Raw genomic sequence first — 12,657 nt, forward strand, 5'->3', positions numbered from 1 at the left:
GACAACAGATGACGGGCGCGCAAGGTTTCCCAAATGGTCTCATCGTGAGCCCGGGAGCGCGAGAGTAATGAGCTCCGCGAGAGCGCGCGTGTCGGGCAGTGGGCGGGGCGGTGAGCTGAGCTGGTGCGCGAGAGCCCCAGGGAGTCTGCACCGGGATTGACAGGGAACGGGGAGCGTGTCTCTCGGTCCGATACCGTGCTGTCCAGCACCCCGAGTTAGTCATAAATCCGACCCCCTAACGCAGCTGGGGCACATAAATAACCCACAAAGCTGGACTGTACCTCCTCCTAAAGATGCCGCCTGGCCTGCTGCGTACACCAGCAACTTTGATATGTTTGCGTAAGTAATTAATGTTTGTTTTCAGTTCAAATACATAAATAAAGTCCTATCTCCCTCCAATGCAATCATTATACCAGCTTACATTAATTAAATTGTCAGAGTTTTTTCTGGTCAGCGGACCAACATGCATAACCGGACCACACGGGCCCCTCAAAACTGCTGATGCAGATACTGACATCATTGCTGAACTGATCCAAAATTTCATCATGCATTCCCCATGTCCATCCCTGTAATACTTCAAATCCGCTGTTTATCAATAATCTCGGCCTTCGACAGAATCAAAGACTTAGCGTCCACTGGCGATAAACGAGAAGAGTTCAAATAGCTCACAATCGACACAGGAACAATAGATGTATTCGTCTGAAATAAGAAACTCTGAAAACGGAATGTGTGTCCGCTGTACAGCTCTCACACCCTTGCTTTGAAACAGGAGGCCATTGTTTTAGAACTGATCTTAATCTTTACCTAACCTGTGGAAAATGTAAATCATGCAAGCAGGAAACAGTTGGAACACAAAAGGCACCACAGCCAGAAGCGATTTCAAAAAAACAAAAATCTCCTTGATCGCTGATCCAATGCACAGACAACTCGGCGTTTGGACATAAAGATCGGAAATAAATATCAGAAGCTGAATTACTTCACCTTAATTCCCGAAGAATACTCTGATAGTGTGGATACGGTGTATCGTTTCTTACAAATAACCCCGGCCACCGCCCCACACGGATCTCTCGTAACCATGGTAACAGACACAACACTGGAGGAACTCAGCAGGTCAGGCAGCTCTATGGATGGGTGTAAACAGTCGACATTACGGACCGAGTCCCTTCATCAGGACTGGAATGGAAAGGGGAAGCAGGCAGATGATTGACTGATTTGGAAGGTGCAGTTTGTTGTTCTGTGAGACTCAGTGCTCAGGGTCTGTGAGCAAGCAGCAGCCTGTCCCGGCACATTCCTGAGAACAGGGAGCGGCCGTTAGACCCTGGCCGTTAGGCCATTTCTGTGGGTAGGTTATTAAACTGCACACAATACTCCAAATTAGGCCTCATAACCCTCTTAAATCATGCAATCTCCTGTACTGAATACTTTAATTTATGAAGGCCAATGTGCCAAAGATTTCTTCACTACCTTATTTAGTTGTGCCGCCACTTTCAATGGATTGTGGACCTGTATTCCCGGGCGCCTTTATTCTACCGCACTCCTCAGTGCCCTACTGCTCACTGTGTAGTCCTATCCTGGTTGATCCTACCGAAGTGCAACAGCTGACAGGTCTGCATCCAATTCCATCTGACATTTCCCTCCTGATACAGATCCCGCTGCAAACCCTGATAGTCTTCAATCGCTGTCAAATACACCCTAAACCTTGGTGTCACCCACAAATTTGCTGATCCGGTTAATCTAATTATCATCGAGGTCATTGATATAGATGACAAACAACGGATGTCAGCACCGATCCCTGCGGAATTCCACCAGTCACAGGTCTCCAGTCAGAGCGGCAACCATCTGCTACCACTATTTGCCTTCCTCCTCCATGCCAACGTCTACTCCCATTTACTACCTCACCCTCAACACCAAGAGAATAAAATTTATTAATCAACACTCTATGCAGGACCTTGTCAAATGCCCATTTAGAAAATATCCAGTGCCTTTCCTTCATCAACTTTCCTGGTAACATTCCTCGTGCCTTCTTCAAAAAACTCAGTAAGATTGTCTAGAACACATGAAGTCATGTTGGATATCCTTAATCAGTCCTGTTTATTTAAATACTCCTATATCCCGTCCTTCCAAGGTCTTCCCACGACTGATGTCAGGCACACTGGCCTATAATTTCCTGGTTAATTTTGGAGCCTTTTTTAAACAGCAGATCAAAATTAGCTATCCTCCAATCTTCTGGTACTTCCCCTGTCTTTGAGCATAACATAAACATATCAGCTACGTCCCTGTAATTTCTGCATTCGCATCCATTGGGGTCCGATGGCTGAACTTCTTAGTCGCTGGGGATATATACACTCGAATTTGCCCAATATGCCAAACACTTACTCATTCATACTCTGTATAACATCCATGGCCTCACTTCTCCTTTGCCTCACTTCTATAGATTCTCTTCCTGAGTGAACACAGAAGCAAAAATCCACTTAAGAACTCCTCTATCTTTTTTTGCTCCATGCGTACATTACCATTCTAATAATCCAGATGATCAATTGTGCACCCTGCAATCTTTTGCTTTTAAAATATCGGTATAATCCCTCACCTTGTCTGCTAGGACAACCTTATGCCACCCGATAGCCATTCTTTCCTCAATGTTATCCTGTATTTCCTCGACTCTAAAAGTACCTCACATTTTTTCTACCTGCCTACACCTGTTATGCACCTATTTTTTTTCTATACCAGGGCCTTAATCTCTCTTGATAAACTGGTATATTTACCTTTTATTCGGACAGGCACATAAATACATTGAAGTCTACAAATTGTATCTTTCAAGGTTTCCCATTTACCAAGTATTCATTTGTCAGAATATAGCCAATTCACACTAGTCAGATTCTTTCTCATAACATCAAAATTGTTCTTTCTCCAATTCAGCATCTCAACCCATGGAGCAGAGCTATCGTTGTCCACACTTCCTTTGAATCTGATGACATTGTGATCACCGATACAAAGAATTTCCCTACACAGACTTCTGTTACATGTGTCCTGTCCCAGTCCCTAATGGGAGATCAAGAATCACACTTGAGTCTTTGGGACTTCAATGTACTGATTAACAAAACTTTTCTGAAGACATTTGTCAAATACATGAGTACATCTACTTAATTTACAGTATGAGAGTTCCAGTCCGTATGTGGAAGGTTAAAATCAAATTATAACCAATTATGTTTCTTGCAATTTTCTGTAATGTCTACTAATTTGTTCCTCTAAATCCCTCAGACTCTTGGGTGGTCTATAAGACAGACCCATTAACATGTTTAAACAATTTTAATTTCTCCGATCTACCCATAAGACCTCACTGGATGAGTTGCCCCATCTGTCCTTACTGCACACTGCTGTGACATTTTCCCTGAGTAGTGAAGCCACCCCTGCCCCTTTAATCCCTCATGCTCTGTCGTGTCTAAAACAACATAACCCCAGAAAATCGAGCTGCCAGTTCTCTGCAAGCCAGTCTCAATAATGGCAACAATATCATAATTCCATGTGTTGATCCATGACCCAAGCTCATCTGCCTTTGCTTCAATACTTGTTGCATTGAAATATAAGCAGCTCAGAACACGAGTCACAACATGGTTAACCTTCCATTCCTGACTCTGTCTGAGGTCTTAACAACATCTATTTGAGAAACTTGGATAGGTACATGGATGGGAGGGGATGGAGGGCAGGTCAATGGATCTGGACAGATTAACAGTTCGACAGGGAGATCAGGAACTGTGCACAGTAAAGCTCCCGGTGTGGGAAAGGGAGAATAGGAATCATTCGCAGTAAAGCAGCCGGTGTGGGATATGGAAACCAGGAATGGTGCACGATAATATCCAAAGACCGAGAATTGTTTGTGGAAAACCCCCGTGTGGGATTGGAGACTGGGAAACATACATAATAAACACCCCAGCTGTGGAATACCAAGACTGGGAACCACAATCTCAGGGTGGATTTGTTCAGTGACTTGTGATCAGCCATGACGAACATCCCTGACATTGTGGATGAATAAATATTTAATCCAATAATTCTGGCCTCCTCACCACCACTTCACCCTGCTCTCTTCTCCCTGCCTCTCCCTCACCCCTCCCAACTCGCCCCTTCTACTCACCACCCATCAACCTCGCCGTCCTTTCTCATCATCCCCCCTAGTGCTCACCCTCCTACCCCTCCGCACCCCACACCTTCAGCCCCAATCCCATCTCCCTCGCTGCTCTGTCGTTGACGTCATTCTCACTCGCCTGTCTTTCCTCGCCGCCCAACCCGGTCACAAATCCTCCTCAATGTACAGCCCACCGTCCCTCCCTACTCACTGATGATCTCACCCATCCCTCTCTCCTTGTCAACCTAGTCACACCCCTCCTTACTTGCTGCCCCCCTCACTCACCCATTCCTCTTCGATGCCTCCTGCACACCCCTCCTTCGACATCCCACTCACTCACCCCCTCATCGACAACATTTATTCTACCTTCCCCTCCTACTCTCCCTAACCCTATCTCCTACTATGTCACTCCCTCACTCTCCCCACCATTTACTCCTTCCACACTCTCACTCCTCTCTCTCTCTGCCTCTTTCCTTCATCCTCTCTCCTATTCCAATCCCCTCTCTCTACGCTTCCCATTACCCTCTCACCATCCATCCCTCTCACTGCCCTTTCTTTCCCTCGCTGTACTTCTCCCCCTCTCTATCCCCTCGCGCTAGACCTCTAACCCTGCTTTCCCTCTCCCCACCTCACTCCCCCCTTTGTCCCTCTCCCCTTCTTTCCCTCCCCACATCTCACTCTCTTACTCCACCTCTCTCTTGCCCTCTCCCTTCATTCCCCATCTCTCTACTTCCCCCACACAATTTCAGCTTCCCCCTCTCCACCTTCCACACACTCACCCTGCCCTTCCCCTTACCCTCACGGTCTCCCCCTTGCACTCACCCTTACATCAACAGCAGTTAAACGTTTAGTGGGATCCGTGACTGGGAACACTGCAGGTTCCATACCCGAGGGTAATGTTCGTTAATTTAAAGAATGCCGCAGTTGGGAATGGCACAGACTGGTTTATTTGAAGGAATCTTGGAATTAAAAAAAAGCAACTGCGGATGATGAGAGCTGAGGTAAAAATAAAATTTTGTAAACTCACAGCAAACAGGGCAGTAACTGTAACTTGTAACGTTACGGGTTCGAGACCATAGGTCATGTTCTTTATATCACGTTAAGGGTTCTATCACTCTACCCTGCAGCAGAAATGGATAAATACAATATTAACAAACAACACACATCAAAGTTGCTGGTGAACGCAGCAGGCCAAGCAGCATCTGTAGGAAGAGGTGCAGTCGACGTTTCAGGCCGAGACCCTTCGTCAGGACCATACAATACAATATTAAAGTGACTTTGTTCACATCAGACTGAGAGTGATTTGTCGAACCGGTTCCATTTGATTTCAGCAGTTGTGAGGAACGTGTGTGTGGCAGTTTGCAATGTGTCAAAACGCTGTTGGACTATTCTTGGGGAATTACTGTGTGAACCATTCAACATTTGATATTTATCAAATGTTCCTGTTAAACGAAAGGACGGGGATGAAAAGACTCAAAAACATTAGAGATAGCCGGGAGGTGATAAACTTGATCAAGAAGGAAAAGGAAATGTATGTAAAGCTTCAGAGTTAGGATCAAACAGAACACATGAGCAGTATAAATACACCAGAAAATAACTAAAAAAGGGAATTACAAAAGCCAAGAGGGGTCATTAAAAATTCTTGGCAAGTTGGATTAAAGTGAATCATAAGCCATTCTATACATTCATCAAGAGCAGGGGAATAACTAGGAAGAGAACCTAATGCGTTCTCTTCAGTAATCATCTCGAATCACATCAGGCTGGCACCATCCCCAGCATTCACAAAACTGCATGTTATATTATATCAAAGAACACCTCACAAATAACTTCTTTGGAAAAGATCTCTAGTTCAGTTGATGACCTGAAGCATCATTGTGCCTATTTTAAAACACAGAAAGCAAAGCAACTTTGTCTATCAAAATGGAGGATGTAAAACAGTTCCACAAAATGGCAGTCTCCATTTCAAAGCACGAGGCAGGAGCAAAGACAACTGATCTGTCTGCTTCCATTGTCCTTGACCCATGAGACTTCGACATTTTCTTCCAGACTTTAAATCCACCATCATCAACAAATTGACAATAATGAGTTAAATTGTTCCCAATTATCACCATTCTGCATTGATATAAAATTACAGTGCCACAGTGTGTCCAAATATGTCTGTAGATCAACTGCTGAGATATTTATCAAATTAACATTATACAGACAGGCTGCAACAGGGACAGGAGTAAACGGTCCAGATGCACCGACCTCATAACACAGCCAAAACGGGTTCTCGCTAGATAGATAGATAGATAGATATACTTTATTAATCCTGGGGAAATTTGGTAATTTGGGTAACACAGCCAGACGGGTTCTCGCCCACATAACCTCGCCCCTGAGATAATGAATTTGATTACTGGTGTCCCATTCTGTGCCCCATCCTGGGACACTGATGGCATTACTGGTGTCTGAAACCGAGCCCCATTTGGGTCTTTAAATAGCATTACAGTGCGCCATTCTGCACCCCATCATGGGACGCTGATGGCATTTATAGAGACCCTTACTGAGACTAATCCTGGGGCATCGTGGGAAAATGTTTGTGTTTCCATCGATTTTGGGAGAGAGAGGATGTGGTGGATGCAGTCGTCACAGAGAGTTACAAGGGATTTCAGCCACCCAGAACAACAGGAGTTGTATTCTATGAACGTCTCGGAGATGGGGTTGTTTTCGCTGCAGTTGGAAGTTTCCACATCCCTTAAGAGGCTAACAATTATACCAGTGCCCAGGAAAAGCAGTGTGAGTTGCATTAAAGACTATCGTCCACAGCAATCACAACTACTGTGATGAAATGCTTTGAGAGGTTTGGATGACGAGAGTTAGCTCTGCCTATCGCAATTTTCCTGTATCCGTAATAAGTCACAATGCGAACTCATCGGCTCATCACGAGGCTTGTTTCTCGACTAGAGCTCAGTGTGTAATGCAATTATTCTGACAGTTCTGATCAAAAATCTCAAACCCCTGGGACTTTCTGCCTCCCTCTGCAACTGGATCCTGGATTTCCTCACTGGAAAACTACAATCTGTGCGGATCGGAAATAACGACTGCACTTCGTTGACAATCAACACTGGTGCACCTCAAGGACTTATGCTTCGCCCACTGCACTACTCTCTCTGCACCCATGGCTCTGCGGCTCGCCTCAGCTCAAATGCCAGTGACAGATTTGCTAACGACACCGCTATTGTTGACAGATTTTCAGATGGCGAGAAGGCAAACAGGAGTGAGATATATCACCCAGATGAGTGGTGCTGCAGCAACAACCTTGCACTCAACATCGGTAAGACCAACACTGTAACTGTGGACTTCTGAACGGGTAAGATGAGGGCACAGACACACCAATCGTCATTGATCGGTCAGCAGTGGAAAAAGTGAGCGACTTCATGTTCCTGTGTGTCAACATCTCTGAGGATCTATCCAGTGGCCAGCGTATCGATGCAGTTACAAAGAATGCACGTCACAGACTATATTTCATTAGGACTTTGACGAGATTTGGGATGTGACCAAAGACTCGCAGATTTTACAGTTGTACCATAAAAATTGTCCTAACTGGCTGCACATCACTTGATATGGTGGGGTGGGGTAGTCAGGAATGTTGTCAATTCAGTCAGCTCCATCATGGGCAGTGGTCTCCGTAGCATCCAGGACATCGTCATGGAGCGATGCCTCAAAACAGCAGCATCAGTCATTAGGGATCTGCTTCACCAAGGACATGCCCTTTTCTCATTGGTATCACCAGGAAGGTGGTACAGGAGATTGAGGGCACACACTCAATGAGTCAGGAACCGTTTCCTTCCCTCTGCCAATTGATTTCTGAATTGACATGGAACCCATGAATCTACTTCACTGAATTCATTTTTGCAATAACTTATTTAATTTAACTTTTAGTAACAGATACTTACTGTAATACAGTTTCTTTCTATTATTATATATTGAATTGTACTGCTGTCACAAAGCCAATAATGTTGAAACATATGCCTATGATATGACACATCGTCCTGATGACTCTTCGGGGATTAATTCTGATTGGTCCATCGGGCTGAAGATCCACTTCCCATGTTCTTCTCCGTTCCCCAATAACAAACTGTGCAGATAGACAGACAAAGATCACATTCCCTATCCCTGGGACCCAATCACAGCCGCTGTGGGGCAGTAATGCCACTGCTCTGCTCGTTGGAGATGGGAAACCATCTTTTTCATTTCACTTTCCACACAGCCAGACTCTGGACATTGCCGATTTGGGGCTGTGTTCATAGGGATATCCCAGGCTTTTTGAAGCAGACTCACTCCACTGCCCTGAGAGGACACTTGCAGTGTGGACGGTGCTGCAGCAGCCCCGGGGACATCAGATCCTGGACTCAGACACTGGGCATTGGGCAACAGCACAACTGTATAATTTCATATTTCATAACTTTCATGGTTAGTTTCTCCCCGGAGCAGCGAAAGTATAACGTGCAAGAATGTTGTTGGTCAGTTATCAGACTGGGACAACGAGACAATTACTGCTCTAGGAAAAAGAGTAGTTACTTTACTGAATTAAAAATATATAGTTTAGTACAATTTAGCAAGACATTTGGCAGAGTCCCACATGGCAGATTAGTCAAGAAGGTCCAGGGGTTTGGCATTCAGGATGAGGTGGCAAACTGACTTCGACATTGGTTTCACGGGAGAGCCAGTAAGTGGTGGAAGATGGTTTGACTCTCTGACTGGAGACCAATGACTCGTGGAGTGCAGCGGGGTTCAGTGCTGGGTTCATTATTGCTCATCATCTCTGTCAACGATCTGGATGATTTAATTACTGCAATAGTTATAGAACATAGAATAGTACAGCACAGTACAGACCCTTCAGCCCACAATGTTGTGCCAACCCTCAAACCCTGCCTCCCAGATAAGCCCCTACCTTAAATTCCTCCATATACCTGTCTAGTGGTCTCTTAAACTTCACTAGTGTATCTGCCTCCACCACTGACTCAGGCAGTGCATTCCACGCACCAACCACTCTCTGAGTGAAATATCTTCCTCTAATATCCCCCTTGAACTTCCCACCCATTACCTTAAAGCCATGCCCTCTTGTATTAAGTAGTGGTGCCCTGGGGAAGAGGCACTGGCTATCCACTCTATCTATTCCTCTTATTATCTTGTACACCTCTATCATGCCTCCTGTCATCCTCCTTCTCTACAAAGAGTAAAGTCCTAGCTCCCTTAATCTCTGATCATAATCCATACTCTCTAAACCAGGCAGCATCCTGGTAAATCTCCTCTGTACCTTTTCCAATGCTTCCACATCCTTCCTATAGTGAGGCCACCAGAACTGGATACAGTACTCCAAGTGTGGCCTAACCAGAGTTTTATAGAGCTGCATCATTACATCACGACTCTTAAACTCTATCCCTCGACTTATGAAAGCTAACACCCCATAAGCTTTCTTAACTACTCTATCCACCTGTGAAGCAACTTTCAGGGATCTGTGGACATGTACCCCGAGATCCCTCTGCTCCTCCACACTACCAAGTATCCTGCCATTTACTTTGTACTCTGCCTTGGAGTTTGTCCTTCCAAAGTGTACCACCTCTCATTTCTTCGGGTTGAACTCCATCTGCCACTTCTCAGCCCACTTCTGCATCCTATCAATGTCTCTCTGCAATCTTTGACAATCCTCTACACTATCTACAACACCACCAACCTTTGTGTCATCTGCAAACTTACCAACCCACCCTTCTACCCCCACATCCAGGTCGTTAATAAAAATCAGGAAAAGAAGAGGTCCCAGAACAGATCCTTGTGGGACACCACTAGTCACAATCCCTCAATCTGAATGTACTCCCTCCACCATGACCCTCTGCCTTCTGCAGGCAAGCCAATTCTGAATCCACCTGGCCAAACTTCCCTGGATCCCATGCCTTCTGACTTTCTGAATAAGCCTACCGTGTGGAACCTTGTCAAATGCCTTACTAAAATCCATATAGATCACATCCACTGCACTACCCTCATCTACATGCTTGGTTACCTCCTCAAAGAACTATCAGGCTTGTTAGACATAATCTGCCCTTCACAAAGCCATGCTGACTGTCCCTGATCAGACCATGATTCTCTAAATGCCCATAGGTCCTCTCTAAGAATTTTTTCCGACAGCTTTCCCACCACAGACGTAAGGCTCACTGGTCTATAATTACCTGGACTATCCCTACTACCTTTTTTGAACAAGGGGACAACATTCACCTCCCTCCAATCCTCCGGTACCATTCCTGTGGACAACAAGGATATAAAGATCCTAGCCAGAGGCTCAGCAATCTCTTCCCTTGTTTTTTGTTCAGCAACAGGTTATTTGCCTTGGTCCGTACTCATTAAATTAGTTTACAGTAACTCTGTAGTCAGAGCTTTTCTTGTGAACATACCAGGCAGAAATTGGCCACTCAGCCCATCGAACCTCCTGCCCCACGCAGTGAAATCATGGCTTTCATTCCACAATGCCCGCCTGCAGCTTTCTCTAACTGATCACAACTCCACCCACCCCCACCCCCCACTGTCTGCTGTGTCGAGACCTTGAACAGAATCAATGTCTTTGCTTCTAAAGGAAGCTGAGGACATCAGTTCGAAATACCCACAATAAACACAGTCACAATGAGAAAAACAACATGCATTCATCTGAAATGACAAGTTTTGGAAACAGAAGCCATGTTGGCTAAACGGCTTTTCGCACACTTGCTTTGAAATCGTAACCCCTGATTCAAGAAGTTTTTAACATTGACATAAATTGTGGAAAATCTCAACCGTGCAGACAGGAAAATGCAAGAACACAAATACCACAACCAACAGAAGAGACAAAATAGAGCGATTAACTTCTTGCAATACACACAAAATGCTGGAGGAACTCAGCAGGCCAGGCAGCATCTAGGAAAGGAGTCCTGGCCGAAGGGTTTCAGCCTGAAATGTCCACTGTTCACTCTTCTCCATAGACACTGCCTGGCCTGCTGAGTTTCTCCAGCATTTTGTGTGTGTTTCTCCGATTTCCAGCATCTGCAGCATTTTCTCTTGTTTGCGAATATCTTCTTGGTCACTGATCCAAAACATAGGTAACATGTTGACTGGAAATAAAGATCGGAAATAAATATCAGAAGCTGAATTATTCTCACCTGAATTCACCAAGAATGCTCAGTCTCAGTGTGGGTATGTTTTCATGTCATTTTCTTCTAACTTCATCCCAGACCATCAGGCCAGGGTCATTCAGTAGCTATGGGGGAGGGGCCGGTGTTGCTGTTCAGTGAGACTCACAACGCGATTTTCTGTGTACAAGCTGCTGCCTGTTTGCAAGGCAGATTCCAACTCGCACACATTCCTCAGAGCAGGGAGCGGCTTCTGTGCGGAAAACAAACAAATCGGTTTGATATTTTGCACTCACATTCAACTGTGAACAAAGCTAATTTAATACAGTATTTAAATACTTCTGTTACATGGGGAAAAACAATAAAAACACAATGGTATAGAAAAGAAAGTTCAGCAGTGTCTGCAGTCTGAATGTCTACTTGATAAAATTGCTATCAGTTTTTGAGAGTTTCCGTTATTTTACCTGAAACACCCATCTTCTGTACATATATCTGAATATATATATACACAAGTTAATTAAATAAGTCAATCTGGGGGAGGGGGGGAGAGAGGGGCGGGGGAGAGGGAGAAGTTGGATAGAGGGGGGATACCGAGTGTGAGAGCATTTGAACTGAGAGGGGAGTGTGGGAGAGGAATTTGACCTGTATTCACTCTATCCCATTGTTTGGTTTCTGATGCACCGATCGTACCAATGTCAGGTATACAGTTCCCTTTAGACAGTTCGATAGAGAATGCACTTGGCTTCATAGGAAAAGGCACTGAGTATCGGAGTTGAGAGGTTACGTCACAGTTACACAAGAGGTTGGTGTTGCCGCACTGTGCTTGGTTTTGGTCGCCCTGCAGTAGGAACAATGATATTGAGCTGGAAGGAAGGCAGAGAGAGATTTAAACATACTTTTTTCTCAACAACTTCAATTCCCAAGCCCTGACCATCACATTTTCACCCTGGATGTCCAGTACCTATACACGTCTATTCCCCTGTCAAGAAGATATTTGCTTCTTTCTCCACGAAAGTACCAACCAGCCTCCTCCGTCTGGCAGAACTGGTCCTCACCCTTAACAAGTTCTCCTCTGGCTGCTCTCATTATTTCCAGAATTGAGGGTTAGCCATTGGCACCTGCATGGCCCTCAGCTCTCCATGCTTTTTGTTGGCTACGTAGAACAGTCCATGTTCCAACCCCTTTCAGATAATGTTTCTTTCATTACATTGTCACAAAAACAAAGGAGCTGATTGTGGACGACAGGAGGAATGGAGACAGGCTAACCCCTATTGACATCAGTGGATCTGGGGTTGAGAGGGTGAACTGCTTTAAGTTCCTCGGTATAAACATCACCGAGGATCTGACGTGATCTGTATACACCGGCTGTGTGGTGAGAAAGGCACAACAGCACCTCTTTCA

At 45.1% G+C, this 12,657-nt stretch overlaps 1 protein-coding gene across 1 annotated transcript in view; it reads right to left on the bottom strand.

Moving 5' to 3' along the window:
• The window catches only part of LOC140208403 (NACHT, LRR and PYD domains-containing protein 3-like), a 131,213-nt gene that overhangs the window by 102,120 nt on the left and 16,436 nt on the right, over positions 1-12,657 (bottom strand). The window contains exon 2 of the mRNA XM_072277070.1: positions 11,287-11,509. The gene's annotated coding sequence lies outside the window, so the exon portion shown is untranslated. The remainder of the gene's footprint in view (positions 1-11,286; positions 11,510-12,657) is intronic.

This window comes from Mobula birostris, chromosome 13, assembly GCF_030028105.1.
Source record: "Mobula birostris isolate sMobBir1 chromosome 13, sMobBir1.hap1, whole genome shotgun sequence".
Taxonomy (NCBI): Eukaryota; Metazoa; Chordata; class Chondrichthyes; order Myliobatiformes; family Myliobatidae; genus Mobula; species Mobula birostris.